The following is a 14,126-nucleotide window of genomic DNA, read 5'->3' as shown; positions in this document are numbered from 1 at the left end:
TTGAGGTGTGGTGCTATAGACGAATGTTGAAAATTAGGTGGACTGATAAGGTAAGGAATGAGGAGGTTCTACGCAGAATCGGAGAGGAAAGGAATATGTGGAAAACACTGACAAGGAGAAGGGACAGGATGATAGGACATCTGCTAAGACATGAGGGAATGACTTCCGTGGTACTAGAGGGAGCTGCAGAGGGCAAAAACTGTAGAGGAAGACAGAGATTAGAATACGTCAAGCAAATAATTGAGGACATAGGTTGCAAGTGCTACTCTGAGATGAAGAGGTTAGCACAGGGGAGGAATTCTTGGCGGGCCGCATCAGACCAGTCAGTAGACTGATGACTCGCCATGAATAACATTCCAGTAGCTTTTTATGGCACTTGTCAGAAGCACGGCTACAGTTCTAAGAATTCTGTTGCTATGGTGACCAGTGTGGATACTGGAAAGGTAACAGATTTCCAGATATTAACCAACCATTGTTATAAGAGTAAATCAGGAAATGAAGAAGGGCATTGCTGTGATAGAAATTATGAAGGAACAAGTGGTGGTATGGAGGCTTCTGCAGCTACTGAAATGTTTAGTCGATCTGTGAACTAAAGGGGAATGTGTTAAACTACGTTCACAGTTGATGGAGACTCAAAAGCATATAACAGTGTAGTAGCCGCTTATCCTTATGGTGAGAGGATTTTCACAAAAGTGGAATTGTTGATCATGTCCAGAGGAGGATGGGCACCAAGTTAGGGAAGTTGAAACACAGTTTGAGAAACAGGAAACTTTCTGATGGTAAAATCATAAGAGGTAGGCTGACAGACAAAATGATTGATGAAGTACAGCATTATTATGGGATGGCTATTAGAAATAATACTGGCGATTTGTTGAAAATCAAGCAGGCAGTACGGGCTAGCTTCTTCCATAGACTGTCAGCTGATGGAAAACCATTACACCACATTTGCCCTCCTGAACCTGATTCATGGTGCAATTACGGAAACGCCCAGTACTCAAACAGTTGATACAGCTGTAAACATTCCATTTCAGCAGCAGTAATGGATATTATAAAACCTAGTTATAGAGACCTGTCAAATACAGAATTACTGAAGAAGTGACTGCATGGTCAGACTCAAAATCCCAGTGAGTCGTACAATAACATTATATGGATTCGCTTACCAAAAAATGTTTTTGTTGCAATGAAGACGTTAAAGTGGTGGGTAGTGATGCTGTTATTGCCTTTAATGATGGCAACATTGGTAGGGTGAAAGTGCTACAGCATATGGGAATTAATCCTGGTGCTAACTGCATCAGAGAACTTGAACGGATAGACAAGGTTCACACTGATAAAGCAGAGTATGCAGCACAGTTGGCCACTAAGGAGCCCAGACAGAAGAAAAGAAGAAACAACTTGGAAAAAGATCAAGAGGATGGTATACAGTATGGTTCAGAGTGCTTCTGAGTGACTAAAAATAAAAAAATTAAGCATATAATAAGTGAGTTACAGTATTTAGAAACTTTAGAAGCCGTTCGTGAAAATATATATTTTCTGTTGCATTTTTCCATTTTTCCTTAATTCGAGTACAGTATTCAGATTTTCAAGGAGTAATAACATACATATACTGAGTCTACTGAACTAAATTAAATTAATTGAAATTATTTAGGATAACGTACAACAAAGTACTTAAAATTGTAACCTTGTAATTAAAAAATTGTACATCCGAAAGCAGAGGCTGAAATGCAATTATAATAGTTCAGTAGAGACAGAACATACAGTTTAGTGTCATGTAGAAGTTTCATGTCAGTGACTACAGTTCTTCCTGAAATACAGTGAAGCCAAGTCAAAATTTAACGACAGCCCTTAAAAGTAAGAGAAAGTAAGATGAAATCCTTGATGCGCTATTACCTAAGTACGAGATTACAGTAGCAATGAAATATAAAACAGTAAACTATAATTCATCCTTTTAAGAGAAGTGCTCAATCTCACCAAGATCTTCCAACGTGAACACAGAAAACGTACCAACATTCATCGAACGGTTGGCGTTTACTTGTCACGACCACGCGCGATGTTACAATTCATTCACAAAATTGCGATCACACATGTATACCTTTTACAGAATAACAGTACGTTGAACCAGCCTTGTGGTAATTAAGGCGCCAATGGCGCACCAAAAATTCTACAAGAAGTCTGTTAAATAACCCGAATAAAACAATATTTATCTTGCGCCAATATTTTGGTTTCATTGCAGATAAATAATGCCTTTGGTAACAAACTGCAGTCTAAAAGGCACACAATAGGAACGTAAGTACCCAATATCAAAACTATAAATTTAATACTAACCATAGATAGAGTGCTAGATCAAAGTAAAACCTTCGTTTTCCATAAGGCCAGTACTTTTTTCAACTTATGCTAACTACGAAAGCACATCAACTGTATAGTGTAAGAAAAACGTATCCTATCTTATTCTAGGAAGCAACGGGTCTTCAAATTCAGCTACACACCTAAGAAGACGAACGCCATACGGACGCCAGACGGATGGAGTAGAGCGCCACTCGAAAGTCAAACCGGCATCTGCATCTACATACACATCAACCAATTTAGGTTATTTGTTATTGTAATCTCTAAGTATTTAGTAGGATTTACAGCCTGAAGACTTGTGTTACTTATCGCGTAATCGAAATTTACCGGATTTCTTTTAGTACTCATGTGAATAACTTCACACTTTCCTCTATTTAGGGTCCATTGCTACTTTTCGCACCATGCAGATATCTTATCCAAATAATTTTTCAATGCGTTTTGGTCATCTGATGACTTTAAAAGACGTTAACTGACACCATCATCTGCAAACAATCTACACTACTGGCCATTAAAATTGCTACACCAAGAAGAAACGCAGATGATAAACGGGTATTCAATGGACAAATATATTATACTAGAACTGACATGTGATTATATTTTCACGCAATTTGGGTGCATAGTTCCTGAGAAATCAAAACACAGAACTACCACCTCTAGCCGTAATAAAGTCCTTGATTCGCCTGGACATTGAATCAAATAGAGCTTGGATGGCGTGTACACGTACAGCAGCCCATGCAGCTTCAACACGATACCACAGTTCATGACGAGTAGTGACTGGCGTATTGTGACGAGCCAGTCGTTCTGGTACCATTCACCAGACTGGCGGCAGCCGACAAAAGAGGGTCCGCAGCAACAACAGTACTGAAAGCGACATTTCTTTGCAATCGATACACAAAGTCGTTCCTCGAATGGGTCTGCTTTATCCGTCAGTTTCTCAGACTAAATACTGAACAGTGTTGTAGACAGATGGCACTCCTGTCTAACACTTGTTTCAATATCCACCTGATATATTTCATCTTCGCGAATCCTTACTACCAAGTTTTGCCTTGCGGACACCTCCGTTATCATAGCGTCAAGTAATAAGTATTTTCGAGGTATGTACTTATTCCAAATCTATTAGCCCATTTCCTCCTCTACCCCTCCCTCTCTCTCTGTCCATCTACTACCCCATCCCCTGCCTCTGGCCATCTGCCCTTCCCCCCTCTCTGGCCATCTGCTCCTTCTCTTCATCTCCTCCTCCCCCCTCTAAGCCTATCTCCTCCTTCTCCTTAACCTCCTCCTCACCCTCTCTAAGAACACTTCTTCCTCCCCTCTCTCTGTCCATATACTCTTTTTTCCTTTCCCTCTCAATATAATCTCCACCCCTCAAACTGTCCATCTCCTGCTCGTACCTTTCTCTGCCCATTTCCCCTCGCCTTCTCCCTCTCCATCTCCTCCAGCACTCTCTCAGTCCCTCCATCTAACTCTTTCCCCTTCTGTCTCCAAATCATCAGCCCCATTACCATACTGGGATGTTGGTTCTTATGACAGAGCATTTCCATCCAGATAACAACTAATATGTGTACCAAGTTTGGTTGAAACCGATACAGGGCTTTAGAAGGTGGTTTTACCCACAGATTTGGCCTCATATGCACATGAAACATACACCATCAGAGAAAAAGGACACACCATGAAAGAATTATGCGAATAGAACGCAATGCCGTAGATGTGATGTACATGTACAAGACAGTCACATGATCACGAGCGATCCTAGGCGAGGCGCTTCAGTGAGGAAGCGCGCTGCTGCTACGGTCGCAGGTTCGAATCCTGCCTCGGGCATGGATGTGTGATGCCCTTAGGTTAGTTAGGTTTAAGTAGTTTTAAGTCGAGGGGACTGATGTCCTCGGATTTAAGTCCCGTAGCGGTCAGAGCCATTTCAACCATTTTTGAAAAACTGGATGATTTATTCTAGAGAAAAAGCTTCACAAACTGTGTAAGACAATAATGCGCTGCTCCACCTCTGGCACTTATTCGGCATGACATTGACTGATATAGTTGTTATACATCCTCCTCAAGGACATCGTAGCGAAGTCTGGCAACTGGCGCATTAGTTCGTCAAAATCCTGAACTGGTTGGATTGTCCTGAAATAATGTTCAGAATGTTCAAATGTGTGTGAAATCTTATGGGACTTAACTGCTAAGGTCATCAGTGCCTAAGCTTGCACACTACTTAATCTAAAATATCCTAACGACAAACACACACACCCACGCCCGAGGAAGGAATCGAACCTCCGCCGGGACCAGCCGCACATCTGAAATAATGCTCCGAGCGTTCTCAAATGGTGAAAGATTCAGCGATCGTGCTGGCAAAGTTAGGAATTGGCAAGCAGGAAAGCAAGCAGTAGAAACTCCCACAGTATAAGTCCAGGCATTATCTTGCTGAAATTTGAGAGGAGGATGGCTTCGCATGAAGGTCACCAAAACGGGCCGTAGAGAGTCGTCCACAATGACAACCAGAGAGGAATAGAAAGAAATGGGGTCCCAAATCACCACACCCTGTTGTCGCTTCGTAAGGCCGACGACAATCAGGTTGTTGTCCCACCGGTGACTGGAGCATCTACGGATATGTCTACACTGGTCATAGAGGCTCAGTTCATTAATGTGGCAGTGAGACTGCATGCTGAAACCGTGCCCGTACAGTGGTGAGATACCAATCTGACTGTCGCCCTCCATACAGCCCGACAACAGGATGTGATCATCCGGGGTGTCACTCCTTTTCATTGCAGGACCAATCTGGCTGTTCATTCGAGGCACTCTTACATCACACCACTAAGCCGACAATATTTTACGTCGCATTTTCTTCAAAACGTACGAGGGTCACTCCAAAAGAAATGCACACTACTTTTGTAAATATACAGTTTTCATTATGCATGTGCGAAAGTTTTACATTGTGTAGATACATCCTTCCCGCTTGTTTTCAAACTTAGTTCAACCTGTTCACGTGAGTGGTGCCGTCACAGCATGTCTTCAACATGGTTGCTACACTTGACGTTCGTCAGAAGCAACGTTCTGTCATAGAATTCCTGTGCTGTAAAAACGAGACAGTGAGAAACATCCACAAGAGGTTGAAAAAGGTGTATGCAGATGCTGCTGTCGATCGCAGTACAGTTTGGCGGTGGGCAAGCGGATTACGTGATGAAAGCGGGCACAGCAATATTGAGGATTGTCCTCACAGCGGCAGGCCTCGTACTGCACACACTCCAGACAATGTGCATTTGGTGACGGCTAACAGACGCATCACAGTGAACGAATTGTCACACTACGTTGGATAGAGGAAGGAAGTGTTTGCAGAATACTGGAAGTGTTGACGTTAAAAAAGGTTTGTTCCAGGTGGGTTCCCAGGATGTAGACAGTGGCTCACAAAGAAACAAGAAAAACCTCATGCACCGAACTTTTGGAACAGTACAGGGTTGGTGGACATGAATTTCTTGGGACAACTGTGACAGGTGATGAAACATGGTGCCATCATTTTTCGCCAGAGACGAAAAGGCAATTAATGGAGTGGCATCATGAAAATTCACCCAAGAAAAAAAAATTCAAAATCACACCTTCTGTTGGAAAAGTTATGGCTACGGTGTTTTTCGATTCCGAAGGACTCTTGCTTGTGGACATCACGCCAAGTGGAAACACCATAAATTCTAATGAATAAGTGACGACACTAAAGAAACTTCAAGCTCGACTGGGTCGTGTTCGACCACATAGGCAAAAGCAGGATATTTGCTGTTGCACGACAATGCACGGCCACATGTCAGTCAAAAAACCGTGGAAGTGATCACAAAACTCGGATGGACAACACTGAAACACCCGCCTTACAGTCCTGGCCTGGCTCCATGTGACTATCATCTCTTTGGGAAACTGAAAGACTCTCTTCGAGGAACAAGGTTTGAAGATGATGACTCCCTTGTGCACGCTGCCAAACAGTGGCTCCAACAGCTTTGTCCAGAATATTACCGTGCGGTATACAGGCGCTGGTTCCAAGATGGCGTAAGGCGCTTGAAAGGGATGGAAATTATGTGGAGAAAAGAAAACATTTCTCCTAAAGGATGTATCTACACACAGTAAAAGTTTCAGAAATGTAGAATAAGAGATGGATTTAAAAAAAATAGTGTGCCTTTCTTTTGGAGTGACCCTCGTGTACAGCTTTCGATGTTGGATGAGGATTTTCAGGTATAGTCCTTTTGAATGATTATGGTTGGGTTGATTCGGGGGAAGAGACCAAAGAGCGTGGTCATCGGTCTCATAGGATTAGGGAAGCATGGGGAAGGAAGTCGGCCGTGGCCTGTCAAAGGAATCACCCCGGCATTTCCCTGATGCTATTTAGGGAAATCGCGGAAAGTTTAAATCAGGATAGCTGGACGCCGGATTGAACCGTCGTCCTCCCGAATGTGAGTCCAGTGAATGATTATGATGAGAATCTGCACTTGACAAACAATAAAATTAAGCTACTGCCACTAGTACACAAACATTTCTCTTCTAAAATGGTTATCAATGTACTGAAATATACCTCAAACAAATCAGGACATTTAAATGATCACCCGTGACAATGTGAAGCTCTGCTCAATTTTGTTTTTTGTTGTCTCCTCCATCGTGTATATTAGGAGAAGATCTTTCGTTCCCTTTATGTGCACATTGTAAAATAACGATTTTTTTACGAATTTCCTAAGGGATTATCATTATTGTAATTATTTTCTGTCATAATAAAGTTCTACTTATTATTTTCAATTAACATAATACACTTACGCGAAATGGTGAATAAAAACCAAATGTAAAATATAACACTATTACAAGTAAAATAAATGATTACAAAAGGAATGAATGTTTAGATATTTTAATTAAGTTTGCTGAAAATTCGACAACAGCACTCTGTATACAGCTTATTTTCGAAAAATGGAATTTCAGAAACAAGCTCTGTAACACAGAGATGTACACGGCTTGATAACTTCTTTTATTTTGTTGTACCAAAAGTTTTCAGTGTTCAAAACAAATTAATTAATGTTGGTGGAGTATTTTGCAAAATTTCAAATTATTACAAAGGTCTATAATACACTTTTCAAGATCAGTAATTTCATATCGACTTTTACATGAAAAACATATTTATATGTCATCATTTCGATGATGCAAAATTAATTTTCAGTGTGTGCTTTACCCCTTAACTGTGAAATTCCGCACGAACATAAAAAAATATATTGCACTACTTTGGCTTTTCTACACACCCGCCAAGTTTCATCAAGATCGTTGATTGGCACTTGGGGATGCTCCCTTGTTAGTGAGCAGTGGTTTCTGTCAGGTTAATTTGTATCACTGCGCGTGGAAAGCGACGCACGCAGTAGACGCCAAGGGCTGGGTCTCAGGAGGTATCAACTCGGGTGCAGATCTGCGCCGCAGCTAGACGCGTCAACTCTCCCCGAAACTTCCGAGAAATTTAATTCCACGGCACGTCCTCCGGTAAGGGGTTAATTCACTTGCTGTCTCCGAAGCTTTGTATCTGCAGGAGGAGCAATTGAGTCTGCGCCCACGTTCCCCCTTTGCTGTAGATGTGTCCCGCCGCTGCTGGTTATGCACGTCACAGGGTACGCAAGAGCAGCGGAGAAATAATCAAACAAAGTACAACCCCAGAATATATAGCATGGTCTATGGATCGTGACTGGGCCAAATATCTAACGAAATAAGCGTCAATCGAAACTTGTCTAGCTTGAAGGGGGAAACCAGATGGCGCTGTGGTTGGCCCGCTAGATGGCGCTGCCATAGGTCAAACGGATATCAACTGCGTTTTTTAAAACAAAAAACCCCATTTTTTATTACCTATTCGTGTAGTACGTAGAGAAATATGAATGGTTTAGTAGGACCACTTTTTTCGCTTTGTGATAGATGGCGCTGCAATAGTCACAAACATATTGCTCACAATTTTAGACGAACAGTTGGTAACAGGCCGGTTTTTTAAGTTAAAATACAGAACGTACATACGTTTGAACATTTTATTTCGGTTGTTCCAATGTCATACATGTACCTTTGTGAACTTATCATTTCTGAGAACACATGCCGTTACAGCTGATTCCCTGCAAATACCACATTAATGCTATAAATGCTCCAAATGATATCCGTCAGCCTCAACGCAATTGGCAATTGTCTTTCCTAACATAATTCCGCAACATACATTAACCCGCCAAGGTCGCTGCTGTTGTTCCACTTGTTGCAGCCATCGTTGATTTTCCGTTGCCAAACACTGCATACTATGCCGATTACGCTATCGTTGTTGGTGAATGACGCTTCGTCGCTAAATAGACAACGTGCAAAAAAGTCTGTCACTGTCCCGTAATTTCACTTGTGTTCAGTGGCAGAACTGTACACGACGTTCAAAGTCGCCGCCATGCAATTCCTGGTGCATAGAAATATGGTACGGCTGCAATTGATGTTGATGTAACATTCTCAACACCATCGTTTTTGAGATTCCCGATTCTCGCGCAACTGGTCTGCTACTGATGTCTGATGTGCGGATTACCCGCGACAGCAACTAAAACACCTACTTGGGCATCATCATTTGTTTCAAGCCGTGGTTGACGTTTCACATGTGGCTGAACGCTTCCTGTTTCCTTAAATAACGTAACCATCCGGCGAACGGCTCGAACACTTTGGTGATGTCGTCCAGGATACCGAGCAGCATACATAGCACACGCCCGTTGGGCATTTTGATCACAATAGCCATACATCAACACGATAGCGACCTTTAGCGCAATTGGTAAACGGTCCATTTTAATACGGGTAATGCATCACGAAGCAAATATCATCCCCACTGGCGGAATGTTACGTGATACCATGTACTTACAAGTTTGTGACTATTACAGCGCCATCTATCACAAAGCGAAAAAAGTGGTTCAACTAAAACATCCATATTTCTTTACGTACTACACGAATATGTAATAAAAATTGGCGTTGCTATTTAAAAAAACGCAGTTGATATCCGTTTTACCTATGGCAGCGCCATCTAGAGGGCCAACTATAGCGCCATCTGGTTTCCCCCTTCAAGCTAGACGACTTTCGTTCTTTGTAGTTTTTCCGTTTGATGCTTATTTAGTGAGATATTTAGCCCGGTCACTATCAATGAACTACTCTTTATATATATATCCTTGCCACAAAAAATGAAATTCTACGAATTTGAACAAATATAGAGAACTCTCCCTGCTACAAGTTACCTACAAAACCCTCTCACAACACTTATTCCAAGAACAAAAGAACAATTCAGACACAAAATTGGTGAACAACAGGCAGGTTTCCGCCCCGTTCGTTCTTTTACAGAACAGATCACTCTGAAAACAAGTTTAACATGGGTCGTCAGGAATGCTCTAATAGTCTGCACCCTCATAGATTTCAAGGAAGCACGCAATTCCGTTGACCGATAAACGTTGTTCAATATCGTAGAACAACAGGAACTCAGCCCAAGAACACAAGTAATCAGGCAAGCACTAGCTGACACTACATGCAAAGTAAATTTCACTAGTGAAATCTACGAACAAAACTAATGCAAAAAAAGTGTGTGAAATCTTATGGGACTTAACTGCTAAGATCATCAGTCCCTAAGCTTACACACTACTTAACCTAAATTATCCTAAGGACAAACACACAAACACACACACCCATGTCCGAGGGAGAACTCGAACCTCCACTGGGACCAGCCGCACAGTCCATGAGTGCATCGCCCCAGACCGCTCGGCTAATCCCGCGCGGCAAAACTAGTGCACACCTAGGTGAGATTATCACTACTAATGTTCAAACAACTCCTATAAAAAGTAGTGGAGGACGAGAAAAACCAATGAAATCCAAGGATACTGGAAGAAAACGCGAGTGTCGCGTACAAAGGCAACATAGGAGGTCTCACAGAACACTAGACAGCCGGAAATGAAGGAAGTTTACAGCAAGAAACAGGATATATAATAAGAAATGTACGTCCTATCAGCGAAAATGCAGATAAAATACCTTCTGCATCATCCAAAATTTTTGCCTTTTAATATCCGTTGATAACTTGCACTGTACTTTTGATTCTGCAGCTGTAAGCTGTAATACAGACCTATGTTTAATACGTAATCGATGTACTAGTGCATTTATTTTTTACTGTATATAATTCATTAGCCCTCAGCTCGTGGTCTTACGGTAGCTTTCTCGCTTCCCGTGCACGGGGTCCCCGGTTCGACTCCCGGCGGGGTCAGGGAGATTTCCTACCTCTTGTGTCGTCTTCATCATCATCATCATCATGGATCCCCATTCCGGACGGAGGAAGGCCATGGCAAACCACCTCCACTAGGATCTTGCCTAGTACAGCGGTGCGGGTCTCCAGCATCGTCCCCTACGCTCCTTGGAGTATTTGACCTCATCATCATCTAAATCTACATCTACATCCATACTCCGTAAGCCACCTGACGGTGTGTGGCGGAGGGTACCCTGAGTACCTCTATCGGTTCTCCCTTCTATTTCAGTCTCGTATTGTACGTGGAAAGAAGGATTGTCGGTATGCTTCTGTGTGGGCTCTAATCTCTCTGATTTTATCCTCATGGTCTCTTCGCAAGATATACGTAGGAGGGAGTATTATACTGCTTGACTCTTCGGTGAAGGTATGTTCTCGAAACTTTAACAAAAGCCGGTACCGGGCTACTGAGCGTCTCTCGTGCAGAGTCTTCCACTGGAGTTTATCTATCATCTCCGTAACGCTTTCGCGATTACTAAATGATCCTGTAACGAAACGCGCTGCTCTCCGTTGGATCTTCTCTATCTCTTCTATCAACCCTATCTGGTGCGGATCCCACACTGCTGAGCAGTATTCAAGCAGTGGGCGAACAAGCGTACTGTAACCTACTTCCTTTGTTGTCGTATTGCATTTTCTTAGGATTCTTCCCATGAATATCAGTGTGGCATCTGCTTTACCGACGATCAAGTTTATATGATCATTCCATTTTAAATCACTCCTAATGCGTACTCCCAGATAATTTATGGAATTAACTGCTTCCAGTTTCTGACCTGCTATTTTGTAGCTAAATGATAAGGGTCCTATCTTTCTATGTATTCGCATCACATTACACTTGTCTACATTGAAATTCAATTGCCATTCCGTGCACCATGCGTCAATTCGCTGCAGATCCTCCTGCATTTCAGTACAATTTTCCATTGTTGCACCCTCTCGATACACCACAGCATCATCTGCAAAAAGCCTCAGTGAACTTCCGATGTCATCCACCAGGTCATTTATGTGTATTGTGAATAGCAACGGTCCTATGACACTCCCCTGCGGCACACCTGAAATCACTCTTACTTCGGAAGACTTCTCTCCATTGAGAATGACATGCTGCGTCCTGTTATCTAGGAACTCCTCAATCCAATCACACAACTGATCTGATAGTCCGTATGCTCTTACTTTGTTCATTAAACGACTGTGGGGAACTGTGTCAAACGCCTTGCGGAAGTCAAGAAACACGGCATCTACATGTGAACCCGTGTCTAAGGCCCTCTGAGTCTCGTGGACGAATAGCGCGTGCTGGGTTTCACACGACCGTCTTTTTCGAAACCCATACTGATTCCTACAGAGTAGATTTCTAGTCTCCAGAAAAGACATTATACTCGAACATAATACGTGTTCCTAAATTCTACAACTGATCGACGTCAGAGATATAGGTCTATAGTTCTGCACATCTGTTCGACGTCCCTTCTTGAAAACGGGGATGACCTGTGCCGTTTTCCAATCCTTTGGAACGCTACGCTCTTCTAGAGACCTACGGTACACCACTGCAAGAAGGGGGGCAAGTTCCTTGGCGTACTGTGTGTAAAATCGAACTGGTATCCCATCAGCACCAGCGGCCTTTCCTCATTTGAGCGATTTTAATTGTTTCTCTATCCCTCTGTCGTCTATTTCGATATCATCATAACTGTATGCAATTACAATGAAAATATTGTAAATTTCTTGGTAATAAACAAGGGAATATTATTGAAATGTTTTGATAGCAACGACGAAATGGCAGCAGCTGTGCCGTTGTCTGTCTTTGCGTGTGGAGAGTGCCTGTCGCACTGCCAGTAGAGAGGATGCAGAGCAGCTTGAGTTACGAAAGAGTGCGGAAGTGCTTGTTGGACATTGCCGACGACGCAGTGAAATGAGATGATCGTCTGCCATTTACTGACCAGGATAACCCCTTTGGAGTTCAGCCGCCCTATCGCAAGTCTTTTTAGTTGACGCCACTTCGATGACTTGCGAGTCAATAATGAATGATGATGAAGGGCACAGCCCCCTGCCGGGAATCGAACCCGGGCCCCTTTGCATGGTAAGCTATAGCGCTACCACTGCGCTACGGAGGCGGATGCCGCCGCAGTCTGTAGCTCTGTTCGCGCCAATGTAGACGCTCCTGATTCGTTTACCCACGGGTATTGAGAGCACGGTGGGAGTGGACATGCGGAAGAAGCGGCAATTCCAACTGTTGCCTGTCCCATAATCATCCATGGCTCTGGAAACAACTGAGAGTTGTTGTCATCGAACAACAGCAGAAGCAGCAACAACGACAGCTCTGCTCTGTCGTCGTCTACATTCTTCGTCGTACGCAGAGCTACAACATCGTAAGACTGTTAACTGACAAACATAGTAATGTAGTGGCTCTGCCCAGAAACAACAGTTAAAACTTGTAGGACAGCTGTGTTGTCATTGTCCTCAGACATTATTATCAAGCCGTGTCCCTTTCCTTTCCATGCAATCACCGAGGGTAGTAAGAACATGAAAAGTGATTAAATATTTATCTCCAGTTAGTGTGTTAAAATCCAGTTTCAGTATAAATTTTCTGCCACAGTAATTGTTGATTCTTGTACTGCATAACAGAGGCTACTTAAAGAAAAATTTCACTGGCAAAATTAATAACTAAAGATACAGCGCTAATTAAGAGTGTGCAGTTTCATTTATTCTGTATTTAAGCTTAACAAGTGACTTCTGCTGGTTTAGCAAGTATTTTATTGTTGTTGTCTTAAAAGTAAAAGCAGTCGTTCATTTGCTTAAAGTTAATTCAGTTCCATCTTTCAACAATCAAAAGTAAATTGCTTGCTTTTTTTTTCTAAATGTAGCATTACGTTATACTGATGTTAGTGACAGTTATTTTTTTCATAACAAAGTTCAAGTTAAGCCAGTCACTTATTTAACCAGTAATTTCATTTAACATTAGTTTCAAATTTCAGTCTTTCGGAATAAGTAACTGCAAACTCAGTGCTTTCTGATTCATTTATTTTCTGGTGAACTGTTGTGTTGTGGAAAAGTGTAACAACCTTCTTTACCACGCTAGTGACAATTTGCTTACATTTCTTACCCAGTACTTTCTCAAGATCGTGCAAATGAAATTCATTGCCCTATCGGGCTGGTGACAGCTTAATTATCCATTTTTTTGCTAATACGTATTTTCTTTTTTGTTAGCAGTGACTTTTGTAGTAACAATTAAATGGTACCCTTCCCTCCCCCCTCCCCACACCCATACACACAAATCGTGCGGTTCGTGAATGACTGCAGAATATTCCACATATTTCAAAATTATTATCAGTATTTAGCTTAATTTTAGAATCGATCCTTCCTTCACAAGAGTCTGTGGTACACTTTACTCAAACTAATTACCGTTATTCTCCTTCGGTAACAATAGCCTTACTGACTGTAAAATTTCATTAGGCATATCCCACCACGGTTGAAACCTCTCCTTTGGAAAATTATATGAATTACTGTGCTGGTAAACCCCTTACGTTAT

The 14,126-nt window shown here is 42.2% G+C and overlaps 1 non-coding gene across 1 annotated transcript; it reads right to left on the bottom strand.

The window, feature by feature from the left end:
- Positions 1-12,638: 12,638 nt before the first annotated feature.
- Positions 12,639-12,711, bottom strand: Trnag-acc (transfer RNA glycine (anticodon ACC)). Its single transcript has one exon. It is a non-coding gene; the product is annotated as a tRNA-Gly (tRNA).
- Positions 12,712-14,126: the final 1,415 nt, after the last annotated feature.

This window comes from Schistocerca gregaria, chromosome 7 (genome assembly GCF_023897955.1).
Source record: "Schistocerca gregaria isolate iqSchGreg1 chromosome 7, iqSchGreg1.2, whole genome shotgun sequence".
Lineage (NCBI taxonomy): Eukaryota > Metazoa > Arthropoda > Insecta > Orthoptera > Acrididae > Schistocerca > Schistocerca gregaria.
Note: the sequence above shows the minus strand (reverse complement) of the source record. Positions and strands in the feature narration are given on the sequence as shown.